The sequence below is a fragment of the Panthera leo genome, chromosome B3 (genome assembly GCF_018350215.1).
Source record: "Panthera leo isolate Ple1 chromosome B3, P.leo_Ple1_pat1.1, whole genome shotgun sequence".
Classification (NCBI taxonomy): Eukaryota; Metazoa; Chordata; class Mammalia; order Carnivora; family Felidae; genus Panthera; species Panthera leo.
In genome coordinates, this window is record NC_056684.1 from 50,355,608 (window position 1) to 50,368,640 (window position 13,033).

Here is a 13,033-nt window from a genome sequence, read left to right on the forward strand (position 1 = left end):
CCTAAATCTTCTACAAACTATCTTTCAAAAGACAAAGACATTACCTATTGACTTGATAATTTCATTTTTTTTTAAAATTTTTTTAACGTTTTATTTATTTTTGAGACAGGGAGAGAGCATGAACAGGGGAGGGTCAGAGAGAGGGAGACACAGAATCCGAAACAGGGTCCAGGCTCTGAGCTGTCAGCACAGAGCCTGACACGGGCCTCGAACTCACGACCGCGAGATCATGACCTGAGCTGAAGTCTGCTGCTTAACCGACTGAGCCACCCAGGCACCCCGATAATTTCATTTCTAAGGAAATACCTTAAAGAAATAGTCCTCATAATAGAAAAGGCTTTATTCATGAAAATTTTCACTGGATAATTATACCTATTTAATTTGGAAGCGTTATAATTATCACTATAATACAGTGCAGAACAGAGTGAAAAATAAACATTAAATAATAAAGGATTATAAGGGTGTGGATTATATTGGGCATTTTTAAATGTAGTCAAGTTTTAACTAACTTTTATTTTAGAACAGCTTTAGATTTAGAAAATTGAGATCATACAAACAGTTCTCGTATGTAATTTGTCTGATGTTTTTCTCACGATTAGACTAGAGTTATGGGTTTTGAGAGAAAAATCAGAGGTACAATGTCAATTTCATCACAGCATATCAGAGGTACATACATACTATCAATCTGATTTATGACTGGTGATGTTGAACTTGATCATTTGGCTCAAATAATGTTTATTAGTTTACTGTAAGGTTACTTACCTCTCACTTTTTAAGTATTCTTTGTAAGAATGTGACTACTATGCACAGCCATACTTAAGGAATAATCACACTGCCTCTCCTTTAGGGTGGAACATCTTCATAAATTATTTATAAAATTTCTGCATTAGAGATTTTTCTTTTTTTCTCCCCATTTAATTTATTCAATTATTTACTTATATCAGTATAAACTCATAGATATTTTCTTTATACTTTGAGTTATAATCAAATAATACTATATTTTGTTGTCAATTTTTTCTAGCTTTGCCCATTTAGGAGATCTTTCAGTTGGCTCCCATGCCCCTCTGCCATTCCCCCATCAATGTGGGTTTGGGTTTGCTAATTTTTTGTCTCTTTGTGTGTGTGTCTTCAAGCACTCCCTTACTTTCTAGAATATAAAGATGAACTTCAAACTTATCTTGAATGTTTCCTTCTCTAGTTCTAGAAACACCTATGTCTCCAAGGAGCTTTGGTATTAGAAAATATCAAGTATTGAATGGCATTAGAAATCAAGATTGGGAGCGCCTGAGTGGCTCAGTCAGTTAAGCTTGGCTCAGATCACGATCTCACAGCTGATGGGTTCAAGCCCTTGTCAGGTTTCTGTGCTGACAGCTCCTACCCTGAAGCCTGCTTCAGATTCTGTGTCTCCTTCTCTCCCCCCCCCCCACCCCGTTCACACTCTCTCTCTCAATCTCTCTCAAAAATAAAATAAAACGTTAAAAAGAAAAAAGAATAAATCAAGATTGGGTGTTAGATGTACTAATTAGTGCTAGGCTGTCTTTTCTGTTTTTAGGCCCTGTCAGCTGACAGAGCAAATATATGTATATACACAGATCTACAATGTTTCCATACATAATTGCCTACACATGAATGCTTACTAATGTCTCCAACTCTTATCCATTACTATACGGATCATTCTAGCCTCCTGTCCTCAGTAATCTATAAATTGCCAATCCACCAGTGAGAAACTTGGCTTCTCTCCCTTATAATTCATTCACATATCATTCAATTCCAATATACAGATACAGAAATATCATATTGCTTAACAGACAGAGTCACCCAGGCGCCCCCAGACTCAGACATTCTTAATGTCTTTGCACCTTACAGGAACCCTATCTTTGTTAAAGATATTAACATTAAACAATATATTAACATTAATCTTAGCTTATGCTTTCAATGCTCATTAAAGAACAGTGATTTCTCAAACCTTTTAAGAACTTGGACTGCACAAATTCTTAACGTGAATTTGATGGGGAAAAAAGAAACTTTATTGATGAGAGTCCAGTGCTTATGTATTTTTCCTTGTGTCTTTGGTATTAGAATCCACTAATTTCCAAATTTACTTGTATTAGCACCTTTTTCCAATCCCTATCAGAGAGACTGTTTCATACAATTATGGTAAATTTCTATTCTTTTGTCACAGTCTACATTGCTTCCTGAAATCCCATGATCTTCTAAATGATTTGTTAATAAAAATAATTTGCCTATATATTAAAGTGCACTCTTGGTGTTATAAAGGTCTATAGGTTTTGACAGATCTATAATCTCACAACTCCATCATTACAGCATCACACATGAATAGTACTGTGGTTTAAAAACAAACAAACAAACAAACAAACACCAACTAACTTCACCTACTTATCCCGACTCTGTCTCTTCCTGAACTCCTGGCAACCACTGATCTTTTTTTCTATAGTTTTTCAGAATGCAATATAATTGTGATCTTACAGTATATAAACTGTTAAAATTAGCTTATTTCACTTAGAATTGCATTAAAAGTTTATCCATATCTTTTCATGGCTTGATAGCTTACCAATTTTTATTGGTAAGTAATATTTTATCATAGGAATATAGCAGAATTTCTTTATACATTCATCAAATTGAAGGATATCTTGATTGTTGCCAATTTTTGGTGATTATTCATAAAGCTGCTGTAAACATTTGCCTGTAGGTTTTTGTGTGGACATAAGTTTTCAATTCAGTTGGAGAAGTACCTAGGAGCACAATAACTGGGTTATATGATAACACTATGTTTAGCTTTGTAAGAAACTGCCTGTCTTTTTTTTAATGTTTATTTATATTTGAGAGAGAGAGAGAGAGAGAGAGCGCACAAGCAGGTGGGGGGCAGAGAGAATGAGACAGAATTTGAAGCAGGCTCCAGGCTCCAAGCTATCAGCACAAAACCTGATGTGGGGCTCAAACTCATGAGGTGTGAGAACATGACCTGGGCCAAAGTCAGACACTCAACCAGGTGCCCCTGAAATGGCCTGTCTTCTGAAGTAGCTGTATCATTTTTGCATTCCTACTGGCAATGGATGAGAGTTCCTGTTTGCAACCTTACTAGCATTTGATATTGTCAGTTTGGGGAATTTAGCCATTTTAATAGGTGCTTAGTGATATCTGTTGCTGTTTTAATTTATATTCACTAGTGAGGAGTGATGTTGATAGTCTTTTTCTATGCTTACTTGCTATCTGTATATCTTCTTTGGTGAGATGTTTATTGAGATCTTTTAGATGTTTAATTGGGTTGTTTTTTGGTTTGTTTTGTTTTTTGAGTTTTAAAAATTCTTTGTATGTTTTGGATATAACTTCTTCATAAGATGTATGTCTTAAAATATTTTATCATAGTCCATGACTTATTAGTTTAATTTGTTAGTAGTGTCTTTTCACAGAGCAGAATATCTGAATTATAATAATATTCAACTTACCAATATTTTTCTTTCATGGATTGTGCTTTTGGTGCTGTATCTAAAAAACCATCACCAAACTCAAGGTCATCTAATTTTCTGACATATGGTCTTCTGTTGATCTTTGTGTCTATTGTTATCCTGAAACTACACTGTCTTGATTACTGCAGTGTAGTCTTGGGATAAGTAAGTATTAAAGTCAGGTAACATCAGTCTGCCAACTTCATTCTTCCTCAGTCTTCTGTTGGCTATTCTGGGCCTTTTGCCTTTCTGTAAAAACTTAAATATCAATTTGTAAATATCCACAAAATAGCTTGTTGGGATTTTGATTGGGATTGTGCTGAATCCATAGATCAAGTTGGGAAAAACTGACATTTCCAATACCTGAAAATAAAAATCTATTCATTTACTTAGATCTTCTTTGATTTCTTTCATCAGAATTTTGAGTTTTTTCTACATATAGACCCTTCACATATTTTGTTGGATTTATAGTTAAGTATGTCCATTTTTTTGGTGCTAATAAAAATAGTATATTTTTGACTTAAACATGCAACTTTTCATTGCTGACATATAGAAAAGCAATTGGCTTTTGTATATCAGCCTTATATCCTGTGATATTGCCAATAATTGTTACTTAGTTCAAAGATGCTTTGTTTTGTTAGTCGTACGACGTTCTTTGTTACATCTTGTAATCTGCAAACAAAGACAGTTTTGTTTCTTCCTCCTCAATCCGTATATTTTTTATGATGTTGTGATTTATATATTTTGGCTCTTGTCCATGTTTTCTGGCTCACAGCTCCCAAAACCTTTGGAATTTCCTAACTCATAAGAGCAATGGGAACATCTTTTGTTATAGTTGGTCTCTTGTCCTTAGTTCTTAGATACTCTGTTCTGGGCTTTTCTCTTTATATTTTAGTTGTGTAGGTTTCTATTCACGTATCTTCAAGCTCCTTGATTCTTGCCTTGACTTTGTCCATTCTACTGATGAGCCCATCAAGACATTCTGAATTTCTGTTTTTAATTTCTAGCATTTCCTTTGGTTCTTTCTTACAGTTCCCATTTATCTGCTTACATTACCCATCTATTAAGGTATACTTTTTCTTTTTTTTTCATTAGAACCTGTGACATATGAATGATAGTTATTTTAAATGCCTTATCTGATAATTCCAAAATCTGTGTCATCTCTGAGTTTGGTTTTGATACTTGCTTTATCTCTTCAGTCTGTGAAGTTTCTTGCCTTTTAATATGCCTTGAAGTATTTTAGTGAATATCAGACATAACACATTGGATAATAGAATATAATATAAATGTGCCTTTATCATGACTGCTAGGTACTAAATTGTGCCCCGCACCCCAAATTTATATGTTGAAACTCTAACCTCCGATCTGACTGTATTTGGGAATAGGGGCTTTAAGGAGGCAATTAATGTTAAATGAGGTCATAGGGTAATGTTTTAATCTGATAGGATTGAGGCTTACTGTCCTTATGAGATATCTCTCTTTGTCTCTGTCTGTCTCCCTCCCTTACGGTCAGCCCCTCCCCCTCCCTCTACCCTTCCCTGTTTCTCTCTCCCTCCACTTGCACTTCTGTGCACACACAGAGGAAAGACCAAGTGAGGGCACAGCAATAAGGCAGCCCTCTACAGGCCAAGAAAATAACTCTCATCAGAAACTAAACATGGACCGTGTTGGCACTCACATCTTAGACTTTCCAGCCTCCAGAACTGTGCAGAAAGAAATTTTTGTTGTTTAAGTCACTCTTAAGGTATTTTGTTATGGCAGCCCAAGCAGACTAATACAATGATGTTTCCTGTTAATCTGGATAGAAGTTGGTCTGTGTTTAATGTTGCTAGAGGTGCCAGAGGCTTCTGTTTGGTCTGGTGACTGTTTTTGTCTCTTCTGTTGATTTCATTTCCCTAATAACTCCTTCTTAAACAGCATCTGCATCTTGCAGCTCTCAGTTGGAATCCACTGCTGTTATACTGGAGCCCTGTTGATGCAGTGTTAAGGTGCCGGGGAGGAAGGGTTTTCTGTAGTCTTAGGACTCAATCTCAGACTTTTAATGGGCCTGTGTCCTTGGGCTGTGACCTTGACAAGTGTTTCTTACCTCTGGTTATACTTCAAAATGGTTACTTTCTCCCTCAGAAACAAGAGAGGACTTTTCTTGGATCTTCACCAGGAGAAACTGGTAGGGTATACGTTTATGGCTCCAGTGGCTTCTGCCCCAGATAAACTGAATGTTTCTGTGATTTTCTGTTTTCACCTGCACCTACAGATTTCAAGGTGTGGTATGCCCTGTAAACTAAATAATCTGATGGATCCAAAAATAGTCATTTATTTTTTACTGCGTTCAACTTTTCTCTTGTGAACATGGGGAGTGATGACTTCCAAACTTTTCATATGTCAAAGTGAAGACCAGAACTTGATCACTCACTTACCATACAGAGCATTACAGCACCTGAGCTTTATCAAATTTCATTACTTTTTCTAGCCACAATTCCTAAATAGGTCTCTTAAACCTTATTTGGGATGCATTTAAATCAATATGCCAACTTTTTGTTGCTGTAATTTTAAAATCTTGGCATGTATGGCATATACTTAAATAAGATTAATGCCTATATTTTAACTTTTCTCAAAAATCATTAGATCCTTAAGGTTTCTTGAAGCCTACAAAATACCAACTATCCTAAAAATAATAAGATATAAAATTAGATGTGTTTACTGGCAAATTTTATTCACAAATTCAAAAGCTATTTACCAAATACTTTAGTCACTAGTAATATTCCTAACTTCAGTACAGAAATCTTGCTTGAGCCTAACAGAGATTGTATTTAAAAAAAAATCTTTTACACTGCAAATGAAAATTTTTACTCAAAAAATGAATTTGTTCACCTTAACATAGTTATTATAAACAAATTGTTAGTCAACACAATAAAAACTTCAAAAGAAATTCATTTCTGCATATTACTCATATTGTCCTTAGGGAACACTGACTTCATAAATAAAGAAATTTAATGTTCTATGTGAAGTACCGTGAGCAGAGGCAAAAATAAACATATATTCTTACACTGGCCATCAGAGAGTCCAAGAGGATGTTTCACTGTATAATTCCTTTGAAAAACAAAATTACTTATTGTTATGAAAGGTCATCTCAAAAAAATAGACAACCATTCGTAAATTTTTGTAAACAGTGGTATAATTTATGATCAGAATAAAGGTCTTACCATTCAGGCTATTTGCCGATACTATCATGTTTGTGAATAAATTACACAAATTAAAGCTTGTAGCTATGCATTTACCTAACAATTTATATTTTTCATTCTCTACTAAATTTTTTTTTTAATTTTTTTTTAATGTTTTATTTATTTTTGAGACAGGGAGAGACAGAGCATGAACAGGGGAGGGTCAGAGAGAGGGAGACATAGAATCTGAAACAGGCTCCAGGCTCTGAGCTGTCAGCACAGAGCCCGACGCGGGGCTCGAACTCACGGACCGCGAGATCATGACCTGAGCTGAAGTCGGCCGCCCAACCGACTGAGCCACCCAGGCGCCCCTCTACTAAATTTAAGTTAGGCAGGTGGTATCCTGGAGACAACATCCTTATAAATCTCTGATTTTATCATGGACAATTGGACAATTATGCCACATCATTTCACAGAATTAGAAAAGCCCTCCTACATTGGTCAATTCTCCAAACACTATGCTTATCCATAATTTGAATAATTAAGACACTTACACTGTTCTAAATCTTATTTATCTCTTAAAAATATACCATGGAAATTCTCCCAAGCCCACATTACTGAAAGAGGAAAGGAGCTTGTGCATTGGTGGATACTTTGAGATACAACTCAAGTAAAAGAAGGATGGTAATCCCAAGTACTAAATCTTATCATAATGGTTACCAATTGTGAGCTAACTTCAGTTCAATTTAACCCAATAAATATTTACTGAGCACCTGCTTATATGCAGTACACTTGTTTGAGTTGTTCTCTCAATGGGAAAGTACCTGGCAGGTTCAAGTCAGAAGGTTAAGTGGAAGAGTCAGAATGAGAGAGGGGAGGAAGTCAGAGAGATGATGGGGGAGGATTGGGAGTGGTTATAGGGGGAGGAGGCAGATCATATAGAGCCTTGTAGACACTTGTAAACCCTCTGGCTTTCTCTCTGAGGGAAATGGAGAACCATGGTAAAGTTTTCAGCAGAAGAGCAAGATGATTTGACTCATGTTTTAAGAGTGTCATTTTGACTACTCTTTGAAAATGGAAAATAAAAGAAAAAGAAGAGAAGCAAGGAGAATTTTTTGGAGGTCAATGCAGTATTGTAGATAAGAGGTAATGGTAGTCTGAGCCACAGTGAGAGAAGTGGAAGTAAAGGTAAACTCAAAAGGGAATTTCTGACTGATTGGATGTGGAGTGTGAAAACAAGACCCAGCAGTGATCCTATGCATTTTGACCTGTTCTGTTGTAATGATGAAGTTGCCATTAGTTGACATGAAGAAGGTTTTGAGGGGGAGCAAATCACCAGTTCAGTTTTTGATATGTGCATCTTAAGATCCCTAAAACAGATTGTATGTTGAACTGGATAGGCACAAAAAACCCAATACCTATAAATTTTTTCCACATAAATCTCTACTGTAGGCAAAAAAAAAGGGGGGGACCCATAACTGAATGGCAACAAACCCATTCTTTCTAAATATTGTTTTCTAAATAATAAAAATATGAATAAAAAGAAAAACAAAATTGGGGTGCCTGGGTGGCTCAGTTGGCTGAGCATCTGACTTCAGGTCAGGTCATGATCTCGTGGTTTGTGGGTTTGAGCCCTGCATCGGGCTCTGTGCTGACAGCTCAGAGCCTGGGGCCTCCTTCGGATCCTGTGTCTCCCCCCTTCTCTTTCTCTCTCTCTCTCTCTCTCTCTGCCCCTCCCCCACTCACACTCTGTCTCTCTCTCCTTCAAAAATAAATAAACATTAAAAAAATTAAAAAAAAAGAAAAACAAAATAAAGATCACTGGCTTTGAAACTCTTCAGAAAAAAAAATGCTTCTATTCACATAACATTCTAAATGCTTTTGAAAATTTGAGAACTAATTAGCTTTATCACTATAAAGAGATAGAGCTTGTTTGGAAAAAAAAAAAAACTAAAGGAAAAAAATGGAGAGTATTCAGATAGAGTGGACTGACTGGTCACAAATTATATTCTATACTATAAAAACCTCCTTGGGATCTGAAAAATTAATGGTTGCTGAGTGTCCAAAAGCCATACAAGTACTTCTGCAACATTTGAAAATAAATTAATAATATAAATTAAACTATATGAAATTGTCAATATTTTCAACTTTCATCAATTTTGAACTACAAAATAGCAATTAAATATGGTCCAATCTAACATATAATAAAGTTGCAAAGAAACAATCACACATTAGACAAAGGGCATGTTTTGCTCATTCTTTTCTGTTCAGAAAATAAATATTAACTTTCCATTGCCCATACAGTGGTACCAAACAGTAACTCAATAATTCATTTCAGCCAATATTTGTTGAGTTTTCATTCTCAGCAAGGTCCCTGATAGATGCTGCTGGATAAACAAAGATGAGGGAATATAGAGCTTGACAAGCTTACAATATAATGAAGATGAATAGAATGAGCACCAAAGTAATTGCACTGGAAGTTAGAGCGAGTGGGATTCCAAAAAGGAAATTTCCAAATTTCCAAGTTAAAGAATGTTTTCATGCAAAAAGTGACATTCAGCGGGAGGGATGAAGGAGCTGGAATACTTCCAATGAGACATAAAGAAATCTGAGGGAGATTAACACTGAGCTTTAAAGCTGTGTTTTAAGGGTCTTTGAATAGAAAAGGAAAGAAAGAAAAGAAAAGAAAATTTCTCAGGGCTGAGAAATGCTTCCATAACTATGCTAAAGAATCCCCAGTGCTTTATTTATTTGTTTCTTCTCATTCATTAATTACTCTGTGTTTCTGCAATCACTGTGGGGACCTAGAAGGCAAGAATTAACACTTCCACTCCAATTTCTTTTGGAACAAATTCAGGAGGATAAGCCCACATAATACACAGCAACACTAAATAAACTAGTAAGTATCTCATTAAAACTTGGAAGAATAAAATCCTAAAACGAGTTTCTTTGAGCAAGGAGTGGTACATTGTCCATTACTACTAATTTAAAATATTTAAACTATTACTTTCTCTTTATTTAAAAGGCTGCTTTTACCCTGTTATTTTAATAAGCATAAAATATATTAATAAATACTTTCATAATTCATAAGTAACCTCAATTACCTATCTCATTTTTTCCATAACTTATCAAATTCCTTAAATACAAAATAGAGGTTTTTAAAATTCGAATCCTCATCAGTGGGACATTGATACTCTTGAAAACAAAGTATAAGATACAGAACCCAGTAGATGAGTATATTATTTCTCTCTTTTTGGAAACCTTAAACTATGTACGTAACATGTCATATATATTTTTTCTTATAAAGATTCTTATAAACATATAAAAAGCTTATTTTTAAAATCATATTCTTATTTGAAGATTAGGAAAAATACAGAAGTCCTTCAAAAAGGGAGAATTATGAATAAAGAAGATGTGGTATGTGTATGATGGAACACTACTCAACAATGAGAAAGAACGAAATCCTGCCATTTGCAACAATGTGGATGTAACTGGAGGGTATGATGCTGAGTGAAATAAGTCAGTCCAAGAAAGAGAGATATCATATGTTTTCACTCATATGTAGAATTTGAGAAACTTAACAGAAGACCACAGGGGAAGGGAAGGAGAAAAAAAATAGTTTCAAACAGAGAAGGAGGCAAACCATGACAGACTTTAAAAAAAAATTTTTAATGTTTATTTATTTTTGAGAGACAGAGAGACAGACAGCATGAGAGTGGGAGGGGCAGAGGAAGAGAGAGGGAGACACAGAATCTGAAACAGACTCCAGGCTCTGAGCTCTCAGCACAGAGCTCGACGCTGGGCTCGAATTCTGAACAGTAAGATCATGACCTGAGCTGAAGTGGGGCACTTAACCAACAGAGCCACCCAGGCACCCCAAGAGACTCTTAAATAGGGAACAAACTAAGGGCTGATGGGGGAGGGGGAGGGGAAAATGGGTGACGGGCATTGAGGAGGGCACTTGTTGGGATGAGCACTGAGTGTTTTATGTAAGCAATGAATCATGGGAATCTACTCCCAAAGCCAAGAGCACACAATATACACTGCATGTTAGCTAATTTGACAATAAATTATATTTAAATAAAAGTTAAAATTAAAAAAAATAAAATAAAATTACTCCAGACTTTTCTTTCTACAAAACTTGCTCCTTGGTGAGGCTGTATCCCTAGAATGAAAGCATAGCAACCATCACAGGCTTGCACATGACTGGCACTAGAAAAACATTTGTTGAATTGAATATGGTCTGATGAAATCTGTAACAAGTATGGACAGAACCAGTCTTAGTTGGGGAGTCAGGGAAAATTGGGGACAGAAACCCCTGCCTAGTAAGACCCTAAAGACAGAGGGAGAGTAAAGTAGTGGGTGACTGAGAAACAAATAAGGGAACTATAGAAAGAATGAGATGTGAATAAGGAGGGGGTGGAAAGAAGGAAGCTCTGCCCTGATAGAATTGGAGAGAAATGGCAACAAATCCCTGCCTCATAGTGCTGGACAGAAGTCACCTGTGGCTTGTGAGGGCCATTACTAAAACCTTATGCAGGATAATTAAAAAATGCTCATTAAGATTCATTCATTTTATGGGGCATGTGGGTGGCTCAGTCCGTTAAACGTCTGACCAGCTCAGAATTCATGGGTCCGAGCGCTGCATCGAGCTCTGTGCTGACACCTTAGAGCCTGGAGTCTGCTTCAGATTCTGTGTCTCCCTCTTCTCTCTGCCTCTCCCCCACTCATGGCCTCTCTCTCTCTCTCTCTCTCTCAAAAATAAATAAATATCACAAAAAGAAAGACAGCACTACTTATTAAAAAAAAAGATTGATTCATTTTAACCAGTTTGATATTGAATCTTAAAATATTTTCAGTTTAATCTCCTTGTTTTTCAGAAAAAAACAAATTCAAGTTTAGAAAGGTGACCTGAATTTTAACAATAAAATTACATAAATAATCTGTCTTCAGCCTCATAGGAAGGAATGTCTTTTAAAAAGAAGACTGAGTGCATACTGGCCATGTATTCAGCCAAGATGTTGCTGAGTTGGGTAGAGCTGGCCATAGGAGATGAAAGCATGAGCGGCTGGGGAAGAGGGGAGAGAGAGAGACAAGGAGAGTGTGAGAAAGAGAAAAGAAAGAAAGAAAGAAAAAGAGCAAGCAAGTGAGTGCACAATGGTTAGGAATAGATTCACTTTCTTTTCAAGTTCAGGTTTGTAGTTATCAGTCCAGAAAAAGAAGGATTTGACAGCTACACTAGTCAGTTGGATTCTTCTCCATTAGGGACTCAACATATACACAAAACAGATATTACCTTGGTTTTTCATCAAACCATCAGGTGGAAGAATGTGCTGGGTCTTTGCCAAGGCAGAAGGGGCACGCTGCAATAAGGAGTATCATTCTTCACCACGAACTGTCCAGTGACTGAGTGGGGTGGGGAAAATGAGAATGATAGAGTTGTAATTTAGTCTCTGTGTAACAATGTAAATTGTCGTTCTTTGATGAATGGAAATCAAAATTTCAAAGATTAGTGAAGATTCGTATTAGGATTTCCAAAGCCAGGGTCCCCATCTAACCCACATAGAGTGAGAGTAATGGTGGATAGGATGACAGGAGCCTGGGGCCCAGCTTCTGGAGTATTTAGGGTAGCCTTGTAATATACATAAAGTTAGTCTCATCTAGCTTCAAATGCCAATGATACCCATTTCTAGTTATGTGAGCCTAATAAGACTTTTAATGTCTGTCTAAAATGTGAATAAATTCCATACTTCATACACTTATCGTAGGGATCAATTGGTAATACATGTGAAAATTTATGGCATACTTTTATGCACCTAATAAGCACTCAGTGAATATTTTCCCCTCCTTTGTATTCATGCAGTATTGTATCCTCCCTGGAAATACTTAATGTAAGGCTATCACATGAGAGCCTTCTAAGCATCTTTAAATCTAAGGAGCTGCAACAAGGCAGGGCACACACTAGGTAGATACAACTTGCCAAGGCAGCGGAAGTCCTTTGGCAGCTCTTGGAACCAGTCCTGCTACAGACCCTTTCTGACCATGATGCCTTCTTGAAAGTGAAATGGTTACAAATGGAATTTGTCCCTTAAGCTGCAGAAGTGGGAGGTAGGGAAGTGGGTGGAAATATCCAACAGTGTTTCATCAAACATATCAGAGCATTCTATGATCTTGCCATTTGGAAGGTCTAATTTCCGCTGGAGTTTCAATCAGGAAGTTGCTGTTTCAGCCAGTAGAGTGACATTTAACTGTTCCCATTCCCACATCCAGAACATATAACAAGGCAGAATATGGAAGGCAGAGCTCTAAGATCAGAAAGCTAGGAAGTCCTAGCATCAGACGGGCCCACACAGAGAAGGCTCATGCGTTAATACATAAAGATGTTTTACAGAGCAGATAAATGGG

The 13,033-nt window shown here is 36.5% G+C and overlaps 1 long non-coding RNA gene across 2 annotated transcripts in view; it reads right to left on the reverse strand.

The window, feature by feature from the left end:
* LOC122221184 overlaps positions 1 to 13,033 on the reverse strand; it is a 45,074-nt gene that overhangs the window by 9,370 nt on the left and 22,671 nt on the right. For both annotated transcript variants that reach the window (XR_006203124.1, XR_006203123.1), the window contains one exon: positions 11,925 to 12,034. This is a non-coding gene — a long non-coding RNA (uncharacterized LOC122221184). The remainder of the gene's footprint in view (positions 1 to 11,924; positions 12,035 to 13,033) is intronic.